Genomic DNA, 23,875 nt, shown 5'->3' with positions numbered 1-23,875 from the left:
ACAATATCATTACCTCCTTGTAAGTCTGCCTCGCCACATGAGACACAAAGTGAGCTTCAGCTCCACACCAGAACCCTCCAAAGCAAAAGTCAGCATCCCATGCCTCTCATCCCTTTACAATATGTCTGACCCTCATCACCCCTGACCTTAATAAGACGAGAGTCGGTCCATCCCACTGCCTGTTTTTTTCGTTCTGCACTGGACTCTCCAAGTACGCTGTGAGGTAAGTTTGGGGTCCTGCTCTAGCAGGGTCAGCGTCCCCTAGGTGGAGGCCCTGCCCGAGCGGGCGGGAGTACACAGGGGTCTTCTATAGTGAGCTCCGGGTTAATAGGGGCAAACCACTCGTGCAGGCAGGCAGGAATGTAATCTTATAATAGGCACGGGTTCTGCTATCATGCATCTGATACCTGGTGGCGCTTCAGTGCAGGGGCCAGGACAGGGGGTTCACATTCAGGTATCAACTCCAGCTCCGGCCTGCAGTGGTAATTTAGTCTTTCTGACACAGATGGCCATTCCTGCCATTAGCGGGGATGCACAAAGCTGCAATGAGTCCCGTAACCTGCGGTTCTTCGGCTCCCCTCCTCTCCCAGCCCAATCCAGTTAACTCCGTCAGAACGAGAGGGGGGCAAACACAGCCTTCCTTGAAGGCAGCGTCTGGGGGGCTTTTACTACGCCACGTCACCTATGCCTCTCCGGCCTCTGGGTGGGCGGGCCGAGCTTAGCCGGCTTCCCTCATCCCAGGGTTGCCTAGAGACAAGGTGACTGTGAGGTTTTTGTTTAATTCACCTCGCGGTTATGACAGAAGGCACTATTTAATGTGGTGTTTTCCGTCCCTCAGCATACTGGTGAAATTGTTGTCTGCTATGGTTGATCCTGGCTGAAGACGACTGAAATGCCAGAAAACGGTCCTAGGAAGCTTGTTTCCGGTCCAGGGAAGGCATGGCTTGGCAGTTAGGGCTGGACAGTTCCCATGAGGCACAGGGTCAGACTGATTTGCATATGGCCATGTCTGAACTGGGGTGGCAGAGTGGGCTAAAGAACGGTGATGGATTAAACCCAGATCTTTTGACTGGGTGTGAGTGTTTGATTGGTCCGGATGCTCCGTCCATCACCACCCCCTTTTGTACCGCTTTGTTCGCCGTAAGTTGGCAGGGTATGCTCAGACGTGAGTCCCTTCCTCACTTTGCCACTGGATTCAAGCAAGCCTGGCTGAAGACGGCTGAAATGCCAGAAACCGGTCCTAGGAAGCTTGTCTCGGGTCCAGGGAAGGCATGGCTTAGCAGTTTGGGCTGGACTGTTCCATGAGGTACAGAGTCAGACTGATTTGCATATGGCCATGTCTGAACTGGGGTGGCAGAGTGGGCTAAAGAACGGTGATAGATTCAACCCAGATCTTTTGACTGGGTGTGAGTGTTTGATTGGTCCGGATGCTCCGTCCATCGCCACCCCCTTTTGTACCGCTTTGTTCGCCATAAGTTGGCAGGGTATACTCAGATGTGAGTTCCTTGCTCACTTTGCCACTGGATTCAAGCAAGCTTGGCTGAAGAAGGCTGAAATGCCAGAAACCGGTCCTATGAAGCTTGTTTCCGGTTCAGGAAAGGCATGGCTTGGCAGTTCGGGCTGGACTGTTCCCATGAGGCACAGGGTCAGACTGATTTGCATATGGCCATTTCTGAACTGGGGTAAAGAACGGTGATGTATTACACCCAGATCTTTTGACTGGGTGTTAGTGTTTGAGTGGTCCGGATGCTCTGTCCATCACCACCCCCTTTTGCACCGCTTTGTTCGCCATAAGTTGGCAGGGTATGCTCAGACGTCAGTCCCTTGCTCCCTTTGCCACTGGATTCAAGCAAGCCTGTCTGAAGACGACTGAAATGCCAGAAACCGGTCCTTCGAAGCTCGTTTCCGGTCCCGGGAAGGCATGGCTTGTTAGTTCGGGCTGGACTGTTCCCATGAGGCGCAGGGTCAGACTGATTTGCATATGGCCATGTCTGAACTGGGGTGGCAGAGTGGTCTAAAGAACGGTGATGAATTAAACCCAGATCTATTGACTGGGTGTGAGTGTTTGATTGGTCCGGATGCTCCGTCCATCACCACCCCCTTTTGTACCGCATGGTTGATCTCCAGGCATCTTGTTATTTCTTCTGCTAATACCAATTTATCATGGATCAGGGGGCTTATCCTCCGGTAGTGGCAGGTTTCAGCTCTCAGACACCCTCTGAGGCCCTATCTATGCAGGCCTTCCAGGCTATGATTCAGGCTGCAGTGGCAGCAGCCTTAGAGAAGCGCGAGAGGGGGCAGGGTCCCTCTTCCCCCAAAAAACAAAGACTGGGCCCACCCTTAAGGCACTGAATGGGATGGTGAGGAGGAGGATCTCAGGGTTCGTTATGTGCAAGGCCTGGAATTGCGTGATGTCCTGCAGCACATCAAGGATAAAATGGCGTTCCCGGTTCCCCCGATTGATAAACTGATGATTTCTTTATGCAGTATCAGCAATAGGAGCCAGAGTCCGTACCATTGCATTTTTCGGTGAAGAAAGTTTTTGATAATGAATGGCAAGAGATAGATAAACAGGTATTTCTGCATTATCTATCCAAACGCTACGCCATCCAGGACTTCGCAAAGGATTTCCCGTCCTCCTTGAAGGTCGACTCTCAAATGGCTGGTCTGGCCATCATTTCTGAGGATGCGTCTCCTTCGGACCCGGTCGACAGAAGAGTGGGAGCTGCCGCCAAAACTTCCTATGCAGCTGCCAACTTTTCCATCTGAGAATCCGCATATTTGTCATGCAAAGTTCAGTCTTTATTGAAGGACTTCCCATCTTTGGCTGAGCTGCTGGAACAGGGGGCGGATGTTTTTCCTACCTTGGCAGTTATGAAACAACAGACAAGACTTTTGTCAGATATATCATTCGACACCTTGGGGGCCGCCGCCACGGCTAGTGGCGCTGTGATCCAAGCCCATCACCAGGTATGGCTCTACCACTGGAAGGCCGATGCTGCCCAAAAGGCTATCCTGATGAAAATTCCTTTTAGAGGTATAAAACAGTTTGACACTTCCCTGGAGGAAATGGTTAAGAAGTGCACAGCGGACAGGAAGCTTTTGACTCCCATTCGTTCCTCATGGGCCATGTTTTTGGTCTTGAATGTGCCTCCCAATTCTTTATCCAGGGGCAGTCTGCCCTTTCGAAGTCAGGATCGCTGCCGGGGCACCCCCTTCTGCAACAAATCCTGGTCTCAGCCTGCAGCCTCATCCCCTGCATCTAAATCCTGACTATCCTCAGCTCCCTACTGTCGGGGTTCCGGTGTGTGGACGTCTGCGGAATTTTGTCACTGCGCAGGAATCATCTGTCTCGGACCAGTGGGCCCCCCAAATTGTTGGGGAAAGCTTCTCCATTGTGTTCAGCTCCCTTCATCCGGACTTTTCCGTTCCACCCCCCTGCCTTCGACATCAGGAAAGCGTGAAACCCTGCTTGCCAGTGTTCAGAACCTTCTAAAAAATGGGCTATTCAAACTCTTCCTGCTTCTCAGAGGGGAAGGGGCATCTATTACATCCTGTTTCTGGTGAGAAAGATGTATGGGGATTTATGTCCACTTCTGGATTTGAAGTGGGTGGCATAATGCATGCTTCTACCTATCCCTGGTTACATGGGTACCACATGCTAGGGACTGACAAGGGTACCCCAGTATCCGATCTGGGATGTACCTAGGTACTGAACAGTATAGAGAGAAAGCAGATAGACTGGGGTCCTGATTAGCAGGATCGCGGTCAGACTAGTGAAAAAAGCAGCACATCAAGCAAAAGGTGGGGTAACCATAAGAAGCAGATCCTACTTTCTTACGCACCCCCCCCCCCAAACGAAGGGAGATGAGACTAACCTTGCCCAGTTGTGTCTTCATTTTCTAAGTGGAAATATCTGGAGAGTCCATCTGCATTTGCATGGTTACACCCAGGTCTATGTTCCACTGTATAGTCCATCCCCTGTAGGGAAATGGGCCACCTCAAAAGATTGAGGTTTTCACCCTTCATCTATTTAGCCATAAGAGGGGCTTATGGTCTGTCTGAACAAGGAAGTGAGTGCCAGTAAGTATGGCCTCAGCATCTTCAGGACCCAGACCACAGCAAAGACTTCCCTCTCTATAGCTGACCAACGTTTCTCTCTGGGGGTCAACCGTCTGCCAACAAAACCTACTGGATGATCCTGACCCTCTGCATTAAGTTGTGACAACACAGTCCCCTACCCCCCAACTCAGATGCATCGGTTCGGACAATGGATTGCTTGGAGTAGTCAGGACTCTGCATAATGGGACCAGTGCACATGGCCTGCTTGAGATCATCAAATGCCTTCTGACAGTTAGTTGTCCACTGAACATTCTTGGGCATTTTCTTGGAGGTGAGATCATTCAAGGGAGTCACTATGGACCCATATCCTTTTATACATCTCCTGTCATACCCAGTCAGGCCCAACAAAGCTCTGACCTGAGTCTGAGTAGTAGGAGCAACCCAGTTCGTTATGGTCTGGATTTTGCTTTGAAGTGGTTGAACCTGGCCTCCACCCACAAGGTGACCCAGGTACACAACCTTACTCTGCCTTATCTGGCACTTAGTAGCCTTGATAGTGAGGCCTGATTTCTGCAGAGCCTCCAAAACATTCTTCAGGTGGACCAGGTGATCCTCCCAGGTGGAGCTAAAGACAGCTATAACATCAAGATATGTTGTACTATATGCTTCCAGACCCGCAAGAACGTTGTTCACCTGCCTGTGGAATGTGGCACGTGCATTCTTCATACCAAAGGGCATAACAATAAATTGATAATGCCCACTAACGGTTGAGAATGCTTTTTTTGGCTTCGTATCTTCAGTTAGTCTGATTTGCCAATAGCCTGCAGTCAGGTCAAATGTGCTTACGAACTTGGCTGAGGCCAAAGTGTCAATAAGCTCATCTTCCCTAGGAATTGGGTGAGCATCAGTCCTAGTGACTGCATTGAGTCCTCTGTAGTCAACACAAAACCTCATCTCTCTCTTACCACCCTGGGGGTGAGGTTTTGATACCAAGACCACTGGGCTCACCCAAGTGATATCTGAGGGCTCAATTTCTCCCAGCTCTAGCATCTTTTGGACCTCTGTCCTGATGCAATCTCTGACATCGTGAGGCTGTCTGTAGATTTTGTTCTTTAAAAGTAGACTCTCACCAGTGTTCACTTCATGGGTACACCAGGCGGTTTGACTGGGTGTCAAAGAAAACATATGCCTATATTGATTGAGGACCTTCCTGCAACCATTCTGCTTTTAGTCAGTGAGGCTGCCTGCCACGGCTACACTATCAACTAAAACATCATCAGGGTTTTGTGAAAGGAGGTCAGGGTCACTCTCTTCCTCCTGTTCCTCATCAGCTGCCATGAGCAAGCCTATGTCATCCCCGTCTACAAAAGGTTTGAGCCTGTTCACATGGAGCACATGGAGCACCCTGTGGGGGCTCCTGGGAGTTGGAAGGATCATCAGATAGGTGACCTCACCTTTTTTCTCAATGATAGTGTGGGGCCCACTCCATTTATCTTGGAGAGCTGCTGGGACCACAGGCTCCAAAACCCACACCTTCTGGCTTGGTTGGTAAACAGTCAGGGCAGCCTTCTGGTCATGCCAAGCTTTTTGCAATTCTTGACTGACCTCCAGGTCTGTACTTGCCTTCTTCATGTACTAAGCCATCCCACTGCAGAGAACAAGTACATAGTCTACTATCTTTTGTTTGGGAGGTTTGAGAGGTAACTCCTATTCCTCCTTCACCAAACATAAGGGGCCCCTAACTGGATGCCTAAACAGAAGTTCAAAAGGGCTGTAACCAACCCCTTTCTGAGGGACTTCTCTGCAGGCAAAGAACAGGCAGGGCAGAAGAACATCCCATTTTCGCCTGAGCTTTTCTGGGAAGCCCATGATCATGTCCTGGAGGGTTTTGTTGAATCTCTCAACCTACCCATTGCATTGTAAATGGTAAGTGGTGCTGAACTTCTAATTTACACCACACTCCTTCCACTTACAGTGATATAATTTAACATGAGGTTTGTACCTCTGTGAGTTAAAACCTCCTTAGGGAAGCCCACCCTGGAAAAAATTCCCAAGAGGGCCCTTGTCGCCACAGGACCTGGTCCTAAGGTGAATGGCTTCTGGGTACCTAGTGGCATGGTCCACCACCACTAGACTATAGCTGTGCCTAGAGGCTGTAGGAGGGTTCATGGGACCAATATGTCACTCCCAACCCTCTCAAAGGTAACCCCCACCACTGGAAGTGGCATCGGGAGGGCTTTGTCATGCCACCTGCCTTACCACTGGCTTGGCAAGTGGCACAGGAGCGACAAAACTCCTTGGTGTCTTCAGACATGTGAGGCCAGTGAAAGTGAGGTACAAGCCTGTCCCAAGTCCTACTTTGGCCTAGGTGTCTTTCCTGGGAAATGTTATGTGCTAGGGTGAGTAGGTAGCCCCTAAACCTCAGAGGCGTAACTAACCTCCTGGTAGCATCAGACTTGGGGTCTCTACCCAGTAGATCCTGTGGTACCCACTGGCATTCCCAGTAGCCTCAGCAGCAGCTTGTTGTCTGATGGATTCAAGAGAGGGGCAGTTTTGCTGCTCCAAACTCAAGTCTGCCCTGGAAGGGCCCCTGTCTCCAAGAACTCACCCTGTTCAGGCTCAAGCTCCTCTGGGGCACTTCCTTCACAGGGACTGCGATCATCTCTTTCAAGAGACTGATCCTTACTCTGAGTCTGGGGGAAGAAACAACCTTGCCCCTCCTGTGCCTTCTCTTGGAAGGCACCTGGTACATTGTTCCACGATCCAGGGCCTGTTCAGTGGGTGTCAGTTTGGCTTGTGACCTAGTCACAGCAAACACATCTGCAGAAATGGCCAACTTTGCTGCATGAGTCGTAAATTCAACTTCAGCTCAGGCCCAACAAACAATTTACTGGTAGGTATGAGCTCACCGCAACCTTCTTAGGGCCAGTTACCCCTCCCCAGCTGAAATTAACAACTGCCAAGGAATGGTCGTCCTTGCATTGTTTTCATTGGTCACTTGGTACATTTCACCAAGTATGATTTGTCCAGGAAACACAGGTTTTTCTGTCACCATGGTGACAATGGCCTCTGTGACCCTTTAGGCCATTGCCTCTCATCCATTGATCAAAGTCTGTTGTTTGTACTTGCCCCTGTTACTAGGACTGACAAGTACGGTGGCAATATCCATTCCATCATCACAGACTAAAATAGCCTGAGCTGGAGTTCTGACTCAGCCAGAACCCACCTCAGATCCCAAGGTTAACCCCTCTAATCCCTTGTTCCCTGTACCACCATTTGTACTTGTGCTAGGGGGAGCAGTTGCCTTAGGGGCAGTGGTGGTAGGAGTAGTTTCCTTGGCCTTTGGACAATCAGCATCTCTTGTCCAATGGGTTTTCTGTTTACAGAGATAGCACCAAGGTTTCTTTTTGCCTTTTCCCTTGTTGGAGTGTGACTCCCCCCAGATGCAGATTTTCAGGTCCCTGAGTAAGACTTTTTGTCTTTACCCTTGTCCCCACTCTTATCCTGAGCTTTTGAAGAAACTTGCTTCTTCTGGTCACCACCATGGTTCAGATTTTTCTGCTTCACTCTGGTTCTGACCCAATTATCTGCCTTATTTCCCAATTCGTGGGGAGAAGTCAGATCTGCGTCTATCAGGTACTGAAGCAATAACTAATGTTGGCAATTATTGAGCATCTGCTCCCTCATAATGAAATTATACAATCTATCAAAATCATTCACTTTGCTGCCAAGCAACCAACCTTGCAGAGCCTTAATAGCACTATTCACAAAGTCTACCCAGTCCTGATTCTGTGTCTTCTGGGTGTCTCTGAACTTAATCCTGGACTGTTCAGTGGTTAAGCCAAACCCATCAATGAGAGCACTCTTCCGAACTGAGTAATTGTCAGCACCCTCTTCTCTAACAGTCAGGAGTTTATCTCTACCTTTGTCAGCAAAGAAGAGACACAAGATAGCTGCCCCCCTGATCTTAAGGGACCCTCTGAACTTTACAGGCCCTCTCTAAAGCAGTTATCCATTTATGGATGTCATCCCCAACATGGCAGGGAGGGACAATCTTGCTCAGGTTCCCATTGTCAAAGGAATGTTCCTTATTTCTGCGGACACGGTTGCTGCCACCATGGAACTCTAGTCCCGATTTCTTCCTAGCCTTCTGCACTTGTAGGGACTCTCTGTCAAGGGCCAACTTTCCAGAGCCTAAGCCTAGCTTTCTGAAGTTCAAGCATTTGGTACTCCCTATCCAAAGAGTTCCCTCCTTTACTAGAAATGGAGGTCCCTACTGACTGTCTAGAATTATTGGACTCTGCAGAGGAGGATCTAGACCTCCTTGATCTACTCGGCACCTTCCCAGGAGGATTAAAGTGGGTATCCTCTTGTCCCTCTGTGTTTTCCTCTGGGAGGTCATAATTGTCTAGGTGGGAGCCATCAGGCTCCAGCTGTTGAGGGTTTGATTCTAGGTCAAATTGGGGTTCCCCTCATGCCCTAAATTCATTCCCTGGCCCACCCACTCTGTCCTGTTCATTTGACCAAGAGGCTTTCCTCAGGTCATCCAACAGTAAAACCTCTATAAGGCGTTGAATATTGGCACTTCTCCCAGTCTTCAGCTTTCTAGATGCACACAAAGCTTTCAGTTCTTGGAAGAAAAGTTCACTGTATCTTTTAGGCAGAGAGCCACTGGCATCTCTTTAGTAGACATACTAAGTGTGGTGTGGTGTTGCACCTACCCAACCTAGTGGGAACTGAACTCTCTGAGGTGAGAGAAAGGGTGTGCTAGACCCTTGATTTACCTACCCCTAAGTTCAGTAGAACTTACTATTCTACGCTTGTATTTACATGTGCCTAGTCGTAGTGTTTTTTCAGTTAATCAATACAAAGATTTATCTGGTAAAACAATGCAGGCTTGAATGCCAACTGCTGCACACCAATGTGGAAGGCTGGCCTGGTATATGATGTCCATTGATGTAAGTGGGTACCTTGCACAAGTCCAGATGACCTGTATGGTGATTTATGAGATCTCAGACAACCTTAGTAAGCTCTCCATGTGGTAGCAGTGGAAAGCCGCCTCCAGGCTTAGTCTTGAACGAGTGCAAAGCAGCTTGTTTTACTAGAATGCAATCTTATAGTATAGATTAAATGAAAATGAACCACACAAAATATGTGTAAAAATATGTATATATTATACAACACTTTCTAGAATGTTACAGTATCTCCTACACTGAGATAGACAACTAGGAAAATGGTATAAGACCCACAACTCGAGTCAGGACAATGTCGAGAGGACATACCATTGCTGAGGACCCACCGAGCCACCCAAGGTAAGTAGATAGGGACCCCACAGAGAGCGTGTGCAGTGTGAGAACACGGCCAGGTGCTCCATACAAGTCTAGGTTCAAGTCGCGGTTGGGATTTTAAAGATTTGGGACCCTTCCCAGTGGACCCTGAAGAAACACTGTGGAAAGACAGAAGTTTGGAGAGTCACCCCACCTGCGGATACTGTGGTGCCCAAGTTACCTATCCCAGGGAAGCCGGGTGAATAGGTGTGAAGTGGCGTCGAAACCGCTGTCACACCCAATGGAGCACTTCAGGAAAGTGCCGCTGCTGGAAGAGGAGAAAGTGTCCGGAGGAATCAAACGTGGATTCTTTAAGCGGAGTACCTGAAAGCAGAGGGAACAGTGTCTGTGTCATTCAGGAGTGACCAGGAGACTTGGAAGACGGATGCCCTCCGATGTCGGGTTCTTCAGGAAAGATGACGTGACCTTGACTCGCCAGATGTGAGGACCAATCGATGCTAAGGATGACCAGGACCCAGATACGAGCTGTCCCATGAAGGATGTTGAGGGCTGATGGGTCTGTGTCTGGCGGAACACCAACAAGCGTTGGCAAATTTAACCCATGCATAAAGTCAAGAAGGTGCACGGTCGGGACCAGCAGGTTCCAGGAGACTCTCCATGAGCAGGGGAGTCAGGGCAGGTCCTGAGCAAACAGGGGAGCCCCAGGAAAACAAAGGTGACCCTCAAATGAACCCACAGGCTGGAAGGAGTCGTGAGAGGACCTCGAGCAGCTCACCAACAGGAGAAGGCCACGGGCCCACAAGGTGGTGTGGCTGAAGATCTTGGTGGAAGAAGCTGCCATGTTTGGAGCCCAATGCACTTGTCGCAAAGTTGCCAACAAGCATATGCACTTGCAAAAGTATGCGGTGCACAGGGGTTCAGTTAATGCAGCCCACACAAGGGATTCGGACCTCCAGCTCAGTGAGAGGACAGCTTGGGCCTTGAGAGACGTAGATTACCACCACCTGTGTTGTTGAACGCTTCGGAGTCCACAGGAGCTCAAGATCAGCAGACCGGTCAGCAGTGTTGAGGTGCCTGCGAATGCAGGGTAGTGACTCATTCACTTCAAGGGAGATAATCTCCAAGTGTCTTGGATGCTTCACAGGTGCCTGTATGTTGCACAGACACAGACAATGCAGCAGACTGAAAGGGAGATGAAGCCAGGCCCAACAGACAGTAGAAGTGCAGTGGTTTCAGTTCTGAATCTTGTCCACGATGAATCTAGTGACCTACACCCAGGTAAGCCCTGATGTACCCTAAGGAAAGGGTTGGAGAATTCAGGGGACCCTCCCAGGGGAGGTTCTGGACGGGGGGGTGGTTACTCCCATGTCCATTGTCCAATTTCACAACAGAGCATGAGCCAACAGCTCCCAGGACTGGGATGAACTGGACAATGCACAGGGACACCAAATGTGCCCCTCATGCAGACTTTCAGGTGCTGGCAAGCTCAACCACCCTCCCCTAATACACTAAATTCTGTCAGGGAGGTGGTCACACCTCCCTGTGACAGGATGCTTATTGTTCTGCCTTCCCCTGCTCGAGCTTGTCTCAGTAGCGGGAAGGCAGAAATGTGTCTCTGGTCAGCAGCAACCATTTTGTGCTGTCCGGGACCAGAAGGATGGTACAGGTAACACTGAGAGCCTAATGGAGAGCTCTCCTAGTGTCTGGAATCATACCTCTCACACCGTTTATGGTGTGGGGGATATGATTGCAACATGCCCAGGGGCATGGTGGGTGGATTCATTGTCGTTCCTCTGGCCGACCTCCCTTCTGTATGCATTTCCCACGTTTCCCTTGATTCCGTGCATCCTGTGCAAGATTCGCCAGGAGAAGGCGTTTGTCCTGTTGGTGGCTCCCGGATGGGTCCACCGTCCTTGGTTTCCTCTTCTGAGTGAGTTGGCTGTCCAGAAGTGCTGGGCGATTCTGGATCTTCCTTACCCCGGTGGGGGTGTTGCATCGGCTGCATCTTCAGGCCTGGCTCTTGAGAGGGTGAACTTGCTGGTGTAGGTTTGTTCGTGGAGGTGGTGGATTTGCTACAAGGTTCCCGCCGGTATTCTACTCTGCTTTCTTACTCCTGCCATAGGCCCTCTTTCTCTCATTGGTGTGGGGTAAAGTGGGTTGACCTTGTGTCTGTGGATCCCTTGAAGGTCCTCGATTTTCTTGCTGAATGGTTTTCACTGGGTTGGCTCTTTCCATCCTGCGGGCTCAATGGGCGCCTTGCGGGTGTTTCACAGTCCAGTGCTATACGAGCTCGATCCTTTTGTAGCTTGCTTGCTTCAGAGTTGTTTGCCCTGCTCCTTCCTGGGATCTTCTGTTGGTTTTACGGGCCCTTCAGGGTGCTCCCTTTAAACTTTTGGTTCAGTGGATTTGAAGTCTCTCACCTTCAAGGTGGTGTTCTTGGTGACGATCGTCTCGGCTGGTAGGGTTGAGGAGATGGGGCCCTTTCTGCGGTCTCCTCCATTTTTGCGGTTTCTCCTGGATCGTACTGCTTTGCACCCTGCCCCGAGGGTTTTTCCCAAGATCCCTTCGGCGGTCAACCGCTCCCGCAAGGTGGTTTGCCCGTCTTTTCCTCCGGTTTCAGTGTTTGGGTCGGATTCCTCTCTCTCGGTTTTGGATGTTCGGTGGGCTGTCTTTTTGTATTTGGATCGTACAGCCCATTTCTGTTTTTTCTGACAATTTGTTTGTGACGTTTGGTCCGGTTCAGTCTGGTCACAAGCCTTCTCTTTCCACTTTAAGTCATTGGATTAAACAGGCTATCTTGCTTGCCTACGATTCTCAGGGGTCTGAGCTGTCAAACATTGTTCTGGGTATTTCCACCAGGAGTCTCTCTGTTTCTTGGGCCTCTTTCAAGGGTGTCTCTAACGAGGATATCTGTTGGGCAACAACCTGGTCCTCCTCGCACATGTTAATGGAGCATTACTGGGTGGTTTTGGGTGGTCCTCCTACTGGGGATTTTGCTGAGGCTGTTCTCTGGGCTAGTTCCAGATTGTTTTTTTGTCATGTATCCTAGTTGGGTTAGTCCATTTGATATTTCTATGCTGGATTAAACCAGGTTATTTTGTATCTACTCCTTGTCGTTGGTTTCTTGTTTGCTATGAAGCTTCTTGGCTTGGGTATATGTTCACTTTGTGTCTCATGTGGTGAGGAAGACTTATGAGGAGGTAATGCCCCTGTTACTTACTGGTAATCTTCATTACTTCAAGCATTGTCTTCCTCACCACATGAGTTCCCATCCCTCCCTGGTGTGCTATCCGCTTCATTTGTTCTTGGGGATTGGTAGTACTTCAGACAGTGGGATGGGTCAACTCTCCTCTTATTGAGGTCAGGGCTGATGAGGGTCGGCCATGTTGGGAAGGGATGGGAGGCATGGGATGCTGACTTTTGCTTTAAGGGTTCTGGTGTGGAGCAGAAGCTCACTTTGTGTCTCATGTGGCGACGAAGACACTACTCGAGTAATGAAGATTACCAGTAAGTAACCAGGGCATTATTGTTTAATAACATACATATGAAATAGCATATTATCATTACTCTTGTAGCTTTGGTTATGCTGCTGAAGTTTAAATTATAATCATATCTCAGATTTAGAACATGCAACAAGCACTGCTTGAAGAAGTTAAGCTCAATGACAAACACATAATCTTTGCTGACATCCCTCTAACGTTTAGTGATGGAACCATGAGTTTCCAACAACTATGGATGCGTGCCAAAACATGACTGAAACTTGGCACCTCGAAATGCGCACACATATAAACAATGGCGCATTCAAAATATCCCCATGCCAAATGTCCGTCATTCACCTTAGGTTGTGACATCAAAATTCGTTTATACATGCCTATTTGCGTACGTTTGTGAGAGCTTTAGAAACAACACACACACCGTGACTGCGGCTCTGTGCACCAATGGCTTCCAGGCGCTGTATACTGAATTCTTTTATCAGAGTATAATAGAGTTATGGTGTTTATATTTCCCTCTGGATTAATGTGAACCAGGCATAGAAGTTTTAAGCAGTGGAACTGATGGTTGTGGCAGCAGAAGTAAGGAAAGCGGCTTCGGGAAGTGCTTCCTTGATGTTGGCTAATAATTGGTTGTTGGCACGCGCTAATCTCTTCCACATTTCATATGCAAGGCCACAGAACTAGGCTCGCTGAAAGCCATTTAACCGATCTAACAACAAGTGTCTGACATTTTATAATTGGCAAAATTATCACATGTTTTTTAAAACTACTCCTGATTGCAATTTGCAAGACTGGTTTATTGTAAAAACATGGGTTGTTCACTCTCGTGGTATAGATCTATTAACATCCTTAAAATCAAATGGGCTTTGAACAATTTTATAACAAGCTTTCACAATGCTTTCAGATTGTCTGTGGAATGCATCTAACTTCACACAAGCCTTCCCAGTGTTTATCATAATGCCCCCAGGAAGAAAAAAATCACAGCAATGGCGAAGTGGCAGGTGGGGGTATGTCCGGGGGGAAGGGCAAGTGTAACAGACTCTCAGATTCACTAATTTACTCTCTCACTTCCTCTATCTTGCTGCACAAGACATAAAGCCACGCCGCATAGATCCACTACACACTACACATTTTCATATTTCATGATAAAATGCCACACGATTCAACTACACACACTTCCGCTCCACATCATTCCACTACATGTCATATAATTACAAACCAGTAAAATAAAATCCACATAATTCAACTTTCCTCCATGCCACAAAATTCAATTTCTCATAATAACATTCTCCTACATATTTCCACTCAACTCCAAACCATATAGTTGCACTCCACACAACACGATTCACCACACATAATTACACAGCAAGCTACAGATCACACTGCATATGTACACTCCACATATATCCATTCAAATCAAAAACACTTAATCACACAGCACAAAATAAATTCTACTTCGTAAAATGCTCATAATTTCCCACCATATAATAGTACTCCACACCATGACACAACTAACAACTCTAAACCATGCCACATACTTCCACACAATTCTGCACCACACAACATAAATATACTCCATATAATACCACTCAATACCACATAGTGACACACCACATAATTACACTCTACTCAATGCAACATAAATACACCCCATATAAAGGAACTATATATCAAATACAAGCAATCCACATAAATACACTCCACACCAGAACACATAATTCCAATGAGCATAATTTTAATGCAACGCCACAGTGTTCTACGCCACTCAATTCAGCTCCACACATTTCCAATGTAGACCACATAATTTGACACCGAACTACATATATCAACTACACAACCCAATTCAACTATTCACCACATATTTCCAATCCACAACACAATTTTCCACATAATGCCACAAAATTTAAAAGCACAACACATAATTCAACTCCACAACATGCCAATGCATGACACACAATACAATTCCACAATCAGGTAAGGCCATGTGACATTGCATTCTAGGAGTATTAAGAGTCAAAGATCATATCCATGGGTGTGTGTTGCAGGGGCAGCAGGCACAAGTTACAGTGGTGAAGCTCGCGGGGGAAGTCGACAGATGACGGGATAGGGAAAGTAAAATAAAACCACTTACCTTGCGCTCACCACAATGCCGAGTCGGCGATGAGGCGAGCGCAAGGTAAGTGGTTTTATTTACTTTTTATTTTACTTTCCCTATCCCATCTTTTGTCGACTTTTTCACCGCTGTTACCTGCGCAGGCTGTGCCTAGAGGGTTGTCACATCCGCTACTCCATGCATTTTGGTTAATTGACGTTAACGCTACTTTCATTTTGTATTTCAAAACAGGGGTAAGAAATTCTCATTGTAAACAATTTTTCAGTAAGTAGTCAGTAATTCTAATGAAGAAGCAAAAGAAAATAAGACACTAGGAAGTGGCAGGGTGCGGCGTTAGCCACCTCTGCCACTTCTAAAGCGCAGGGCTGCACAGTATTTACAAGGATACGGTGCAGCCCTAAGTTTCCCACTGCACTGGGACTGATTTTAGCTGCCTAGCGCCAACCCAGACACTCTTGCAACATAGTGCAAGGGTGCCTGCATTGTGGAGGTAGATTGTGTATGTGCAGGAAAGTGTCCCTTCCTGCGTGACATAAACAATCTAAAATGGCATTTTCAAACTTCTATGTGTGCTGCTTAATGCAGCACATTGGAAGTTGCAAAACGTAATTTTTTTAATTTATTGTTTATGTGCAGGAAGGGACACACACATAGGACCATTAGGACCAAGTTTTCCCTGTTCTTAATTTTGGTGCTCCCCCATATTTATGCTGCCCTTGTAAATATGGGGCAGTTTCAACATCAATGGGGGTTGCAGTGGAACCAAATATTGTGAAAGGATGCCTTATTTACAAGGCAGCGTTAAGCCTTAACGCTGCCATGTAATAAAAGCAAAGCCCATAACGCCACACTAAAAGTGACGTTCCTGTGGCGAAAGGGGCTTGTAAATATGCCACAAAGAGTTTCAAATGTAGTAATATTTGGACTTGTTATTGAAAAATGGAGCTGTCACAGTTAAGGAGAATAATCCATCGAGAGGAAACCTCAAAGCTTAAACGAGTTCACATTCCTAAGAATTTTCCTCCTACAGTACAGGTATTTTCCACAATACCAATAGCTTCCATTTGAAATAATTTATTATATCCACCTTCATTTCACACAATCCTCATCCTTGATTCATGTTGCCGCAGAGCGTTCTCAAGCACAACAGCTCAGCCTGAGAGCGCCACACTATTCTCATCCCCAAGTGTAAATATGAATGCCCGCAAACAGATTGCAACTTGCTCAAGCAAATTATTACAGTTCTCTTGTTCCATCAAAAATATACTCATTTCAGCCACCAGCAACAACTACTGCAAGTCCCCCTCACCTTCAATCTTGACAAGATTCAAGCAAAAAAAAAGAAATCGGACATTCAACAAATAAACCATATTGCCTTCTTCCAGCACTCCAAAATAATCATGTGATCTGTATGAATCGCCACTCACGGGACAATCGTGCTGAAAGCTACATTCTCCCCCACTGGGTACACAACACTATTTGTTGGTATCATAAAAATGACCAAGCGGCAAGGATTCTACAGTGACAGTCAGATGCTACCGAAAACAGTTTTGTTACTTGATCAGAACAGTTTTTATTTAAGAGTCTGCAGAGTGGTTATAGTTCTATTTATATCTGCCTCCTCTGAGTTTCACACATTCTAATTAAAGCCTTGGATCTTCCTCTTTTGAGCTAGGCAGCAGCAGCAGACTTTTTAGGCAGATCAATGAGAGAGCTTTTCTCATCCAGGGAGAATGAACAGCGCCTTTAAAGCTTAGTCCGTTTAAGCCTTCGGTGTGATGGATTTTCTCTGTGTTCTCGCAGGAGTTTGTATCCCGATACTTAACAACTCAATAGGGCACATGCCTTGAGCATTGCAAGAAATACCCGTGTGACACGATCACGCATTACAAGACTTAGCAGGCAGATAACAAAAATCCATCACCTTACAGCAAGATGATTTGGCATCATTTTTTCAATATTTTCCACAGCCCCAAGCTCACCTTTTCACTATAAGTAATTACAACAGTCCATGTGTCTCGTAGCAAATAAAGCAATCCAATGGTCCCTGCTTTAGCAGTAATCTACTTTAGCGGTCTCTCCAGCAATTCTTTCTGCAGCAACTATGAAAGGAAATATTTCATATTTTGCCCTATCGTATATCTGCTGCCTTCACCTTTTGTATATGTATAAAAGCTGACGTTCAAGCCAGACACACAGGGCCGAAAAGGTGGTCTGAGGGACTATGATGAAGGAGGGAGGAATCAAGTAACAAATATTTTCCCAGAAGCAGTCTGCTCATTGCCTCCTCATTCTCTTCTGCATTACCCTCCTCACTTCAAATTGTATAAGTAATCAATATGGTCCATTTAGATTTTATCCACAGTCCAATGTATGCTGAAGAAGATTTAATTTAAATGTGTTACAAACAGATTACAATTTGGAGGATCATTGTGTGTGTAGGACACCGAAAAGGGCACCTTACACATATCCACCTACCCTTGCCACATAAAATGTAGCTATAGTAAGATACAGAGATCAATCTGGCCGCCTGGGTAACTGTGCTGAATGGAGGGAGAGTGTGCATCATTTGCAAAGGAAGTAGATTGTGAACAGTAATTCAATATCTCCAAAGGAATGTCACAATGGCAGACTGTTGAACCTGACATCCGTGGCGTGGTTTTCCCCTCAACATTTTGTCTTCCAGACTCCTATTCTGCTGCTTTTTTCTTTGCTGGCTTCAGTACTCTGCACACTTTACCACTGCCAACCAGTGCTAAAGTGTTAGTGCTCTCTCCTTTAAACATGCTGAAATTAGTTTACACCCAATTGGCACATTTAATTTACTTGTTAGTCCCTTGTACAATGGTATTACATGTGCCTAAAGCCTGTAAATTAAGTGCCACTAGTGGGACTGCGGCACTGATTGTGACACCCACTTACGTAGCTCTTTAAACATGTCTCAGGCGAACCATTTCAGCAAGTGTATCCAGCTTTTGAACTGCCAATATGATCTGTCAAAATAAAACTTTTTCAAGGCCTAAACCTCCTTTTTTAATGCATATAAGTCACACCTCGGGGCATGGTGCTCTGTATTTAAAAGTTGGGCAGGTACTTTTAAGTTTTACTTGTCCTCCCAGTGAAAAACTCCTTAAATTCATTTTTCACTAATGCAAGGCCTACCTCTACCATGGGATGACATTGGGTTTCTTTATAACATTTAATAAATGAAAACTTTGAATTGGGAGCAGGCAGACTGGGCAAGTTTGGTGTCTAAAGAATTGTAATAAAATGCCTTTTTAAAGGTAAAGTTGGATTTATAATCACAATTTTGAAAATGCCACTTTTTAGAAAATTGGCATTTCTTGTCACAACCATTTGGCGCCTGCAGCCTGAAGCTGGGTTACATGACAAGGTGTAGCTGGCAGTTGGTATTTGTGTATTTCTCCCAGACAGTGAGGCAAGTAGAAGATAGGTGTTGACAGAGTGGGCCACTCTGAGCTGATGAGGGGGAAAGAGCCTTCACCTACCACACTTGCACATCACAGATGCTATGCCTATACTCTCAAAAGGGGTTTGATACTGATCGTGTGTGACTCCAGACAAGCTGGGACCAGGGCAGGGACAAAGGGGAGGCCTGCAAACTCAGGGGGGTGGAAAGTTCTAGAAGTTTTCAGTACTTCAAAGTGAGCACCAGGTATAAATATTGGACCCTTAGGCCCAGCTCTTCAGTACACATATGGACCTGTGGGTAAACTCAGAGGAAGGACTACAGTGCTGCTTTGCAAGAAGGACTGCTACCATGCTGTCTTGCTTCCCTGCTGCCTGAGTGAAGGACTGGACCACCAGAGTGGCTCCAAGGGCTAGTTGGCTGGTATCCTGACCACAGCCTCAGGGACAGAACGCTCTAACATCCTTAAATGCCTGCTATAACTCCTACCTTCCCAAGTGGTGCCAAACCAGTCCTTGACCCTTGGAAGTGGGCATGATGGTTCCCTGCCTGTCCAACTGTGGCCCCAGCAGAACCAATGCATCAGACTGCAGTGTGATGCATTGGTTCTGCTGGGGCCACAGTTGGACAGAGTCAGATGGCGATACCATCACATATAGTGACTGTCCCAAAATGCACATCGAGTCGACCACCTCCTGGTTCTCTCTGGAAGTCGCCTGTGTCACTGGCACCGCAAAAGAAAGTAATTAAAGCCACTACGGGCACGTTTAGGCAAGAGGGGTCCCACGAATGCAACCACCCACGGCACATTTGTGCAACAGGAAGCTGGCTAAAATTTTTGCCCTGGGCCTCCTGCATTTTTCTTTTGTGGAAGGAGTGGGATTTTTAGAATTTGTGGTGGCCCTCTGCCCGAAATGTAAGCTTCCCAGCAGGACTTATTTTGCCAGAGTTGCTGTTCCAGCGTGCCATCACGATGTGTTGCAATTGCTTGGATGAGCTTTGCAGCAGAGTGCTGTTCACAACACTCAACCTGATGAAAGACTTTTGGATCAGTTGTCAAGTGTTGGAAATGGCCCTTTTTGCAGGGTTATCCCCAAACATTTTGCTTCTTCCTCCTATTTTTTCCTGACCCATGATTGTTGGCTTTAGGACCCTGGGCACTTTACCACTCCTGATCAGTGCTAAACTGTGTAAGTTGCTATTATGATTGGTTATCCATGATTGGCTTATTTGTTTTACAGGTAGGTCCCCAGTAAAGCCACTGCAGTGCCTGTGCACAGTTTGTTAACTACCATGTTGTCCTTGCCAGTGTACACACTTGCCAGGCCTGACCTTTCCCTTTTCTTACACATTGGGCTCTCCTATGGTAGGCCTAAGGTACCCCCCTGGGAAGGATACAGTGTATGTGAAAGGTAGGTGTGAAAGGTAGGACATTTTCTAGTGTGGGTAACATGTCCTGATAGTGAAATACTGCCAATTTCGTTTTTCACTATTGAAAGGCTATCTTGCCCATAGGATAACATGGGGAATGCTGTGCAACATGTCTACCTGCATATCTTCCCATATCGGCAAGATAGGCATTTGGAATCTGGTATCCCTGAACTCAGAATTTAATAACACATCTTTTAGGGAAGATGGTTTTTAAATTCTAAGTTTGGAAATAGCACTTTTAGAAAGTAGCTATTTTCTTGTTCAGTCTTTCTGTGTGCCTCTGCCTGTTTGTGGATTGACTGTCTGGGTTGTGAGGGAAAAGGGCTGGGGTGGCTCCAGGAGACTGGATCAGCCAGCACTAGGCTGAATTGACCCATCTGCATGTAGATTGGTGGGGAGGAGTAACACCTGGGTCTGAATAGGGCTGTGCCTGCCTTCCACAATGCTGGCTCCACCTCCTGTGGTGCATCTGATGGCCCTGGCCCACACTCACAAAGGAAGATGATGTGCACTGGCAGAGTGCACCCAGAACTGGTTTGGACTGGGTCCAGAACCCCTCACAGAGGACGAATACAGACTTTTGGGATATAAAAGTAGTGCTGAGACCCCAGTAAAATTAGCTTAGGAAACTTTGTGTTCAAGAAGGAATCCCTGCCAAAGAAGAACATCCAAAAAGACTGAGGAAAAGTGCTGCCATTGCTGAGTGTCTAGGAGCTGACTTGCAGTTGCCGTGATTGCTGAGGAAGAGGACCAAGGGACTGTCCGCTATGTGCTTTGTCCCACTTACTTGAAGAGGAGCTGTGCTGTGTGCTGTGTGCTTTGCCCCCTCATAAGTTCACCTATCTCCAAGGGCCTGAGAGAGTGCACTACCTGAGGCCGTCAACAAGGGGCCAAAATCACCGCCTCTGGCCTGGTACGACGGAGGAGAGAAGCGCTGTGCAGTGGAGAATCACTGCCACCGGCCCTGGAGCCTCCCAGGCATCGCGTCCATTTCCCCGCCTACTTGAAGGAGAAGCTGTGCTGGGATTAGTGCCAGCATCGAGGGTTACCCTTGACAACAAGGAAGCTCATCCCAGCTGAGCTGCACTGCGAAGAGGGCAGCGCAAGGCATCCCCTAGCAACCTGGGCCTCCCCGCACTCGTCATCAAGAGCAGAGCCATCCTGGAAGCCAGGGAGCACCGCCGAAGAAAGAGCTCCCCCACTGAGGATCCACATGCTCTGCCAAACCTCCTCCGCATTCACAAGGTAACCAGAGCCTGTAAAAGGGGGGAAACCATGTTGTAACGTGCTGCAGGTGGCCCGCTTTGAGGATAGTTAAATCCTTTTGGGCGGTTGGCACGCGCACTCGCACTCACGAGGAAGTGATTTCCCTAATTCAATACAGAGTACAGCGGGGGCAATATTAAGGACAGCGTCCTTCTGGCGATTTGAAAGTGAGGGCAATATTTTAGGCAGTGTCCTTATGATGACTGGCACGCTCGGGCTTGTGTAAAGGGTGATTTCCCCACAGTGAAATTGAGCGCACAAGCATAGCACATTCCGTGCTACAACATAGGCATTTTTATCATCGTGGAGCACCTTATTTACATTTTTAGAGTGACTTCCACACGTAAAAACGGTGTTGGATCTAGCCCTGATCTCTTGACTGGGTGAGAGTACTCTGCTTAATTCAGAGACTCTGTCCATCACCACCCCTTGTTGTAAATAATTTTATCCACCCTAAGCGTGGAAGGGTATACTCAGATGTGAGTCCCTTGCTCATTGCACCATCAGGATTCAAGCAAGCCGGGCCGAAGACGGCTGAAATGCCAGAAACCGGTCCCCGGAAGCTTGTTTCCTTCCCAGTGTAAGAATTGGCTTTTGTAGTCTGGTCTGCCCTGTTCCCATGATGCACTGGGCCAGGGACAGACTAATTTGCATACAGCCAGGTTCTGAAACTGGGATGGTGCAATGAGCTAAAAAACGGTGTTGGATCTAGCCCTGATCTCTTGACTGGGTGAGAGTACTCTGCTTAATTCAGAGACTCTGTCCATCACCACCCCTTGTTGTAAATAATTTTATCCACCCTAAGCGTGGAAGGGTATACTCAGATGTGAGTCCCTTGCTCATTGCACCATCAGGATTCAAGCAAGCCGGGCCGAAGACGGCTGAAATGCCAGAAACCGATCCCCGGAAGCTTGTTTCCTTCCCAGTGTAAGAATTGGCTTTTGTAGTCTGGTCTGCCCTGTTCCCATGATGCACTGGGCCAGGGACAGACTAATTTGCATACAGCCAGGTTCTGAAACTGGGATGGTGCAATGAGCTAAAAAACGGTGTTGGATCTAGCCCTGATCTCTTGACTGGGTGAGAGTACTCTGCTTAATTCAGAGACTCTGTCCATCACCACCCCTTGTTGTAAATAATTTTATCCACCCTAAGCGTGGAAGGGTATACTCAGATGTGAGTCCCTTGCTCATTGCACCATCAGGATTCAAGCAAGCCGGGCCGAAGACGGCTGAAATGCCAGAAACCGGTCTCCGGAAGCTTGTTTCCTTCCCAGTGTAAGAATTGGCTTTTGTAGTCTGGTCTGCCCTGTTCCCATGATGCACTGGGCCAGGGACAGACTAATTTGCATACAGCCAGGTTCTGAAACTGGGATGGTGCAATGAGCTAAAAAACGGTGTTGGATCTAGCCCTGATCTCTTGACTGGGTGAGAGTACTCTGCTTAATTCAGAGACTCTGTCCATCACCACCCCTTGTTGTAAATAATTTTATCCACCCTAAGCGTGGAAGGGTATACTCAGATGTGAGTCCCTTGCTCATTGCACCATCAGGATTCAAGCAAGCCGGGCCGAAGACGGCTGAAATGCCAGAAACCGGTCCCCGGAAGCTTGTTTCCTTCCCAGTGTAAGAATTGGCTTTTGTAGTCTGGTCTGCCCTGTTCCCATGATGCACTGGGCCAGGGACACACTAATTTGCATACAGCCAGGTTCTGAAACTGGGATGGTGCAATGAGCTAAAAAACGGTGTTGGATCTAGCCCTGATCTCTTGACTGGGTGAGAGTACTCTGCTTAATTCAGAGACTCTGTCCATCACCACCCCTTGTTGTAAATAATTTTATCCACCCTAAGCGTGGAAGGGTATACTCAGATGTGAGTCCCTTGCTCATTGCACCATCAGGATTCAAGCAAGCCGGGCCGAAGACGGCTGAAATGCCAGAAACCGGTCCCCGGAAGCTTGTTTCCTTCCCAGTGTAAGAATTGGCTTTTGTAGTCTGGTCTGCCCTGTTCCCATGATGCACTGGGCCAGGGACAGACTAATTTGCATACAGCCAGGTTCTGAAACTGGGATGGTGCAATGAGCTAAAAAACGGTGTTGGATCTAGCCCTGATCTCTTGACTGGGTGAGAGTACTCTGCTTAATTCAGAGACTCTGTCCATCACCACCCCTTGTTGTAAATAATTTTATCCACCCTAAGCGTGGAAGGGTATACTCAGATGTGAGTCCCTTGCTCATTGCACCATCAGGATTCAAGCAAGCCGGGCCGAAGACGGCTGAAATGCCAGAAACCGGTCCCCGGAAGCTTGTTTTCTTCCCAGTGTAAGAATTGGCTTTTGTAGTCTGGTCTGCCCTGTTCCCATGATGCACTGGGCCAGGGACAGACTAATTTGCATACAGCCAGGTTCTGAAACTGGGATGGTGCAATGAGCTAAAAAACGGTGTTGGATCTAGCCCTGATCTCTTGACTGGGTGAGAGTACTCTGCTTAATTCAGAGACTCTGTCCATCACCACCCCTTGTTGTAAATAATTTTATCCACCCTAAGCGTGGAAGGGTATACTCAGATGTGAGTCCCTTGCTCATTGCACCATCAGGATTCAAGCAAGCCGGGCCGAAGACGGCTGACATGCCAGAAACCGGTCCCCGGAAGCTTGTTTCCTTCCCAGTGTAAGAATTGGCTTTTGTAGTCTGGTCTGCCCTGTTCCCATGATGCACTGGGCCAGGGACAGACTAATTTGCATACAGCCAGGTTCTGAAACTGGGATGGTGCAATGAGCTAAAAAACGGTGTTGGATC

The sequence above is a fragment of the Lissotriton helveticus genome, chromosome 2_1 (assembly GCF_964261635.1).
Source record: "Lissotriton helveticus chromosome 2_1, aLisHel1.1, whole genome shotgun sequence".
NCBI classification, from domain to species: Eukaryota; Metazoa; Chordata; class Amphibia; order Caudata; family Salamandridae; genus Lissotriton; species Lissotriton helveticus.
Note: the sequence above shows the minus strand (reverse complement) of the source record.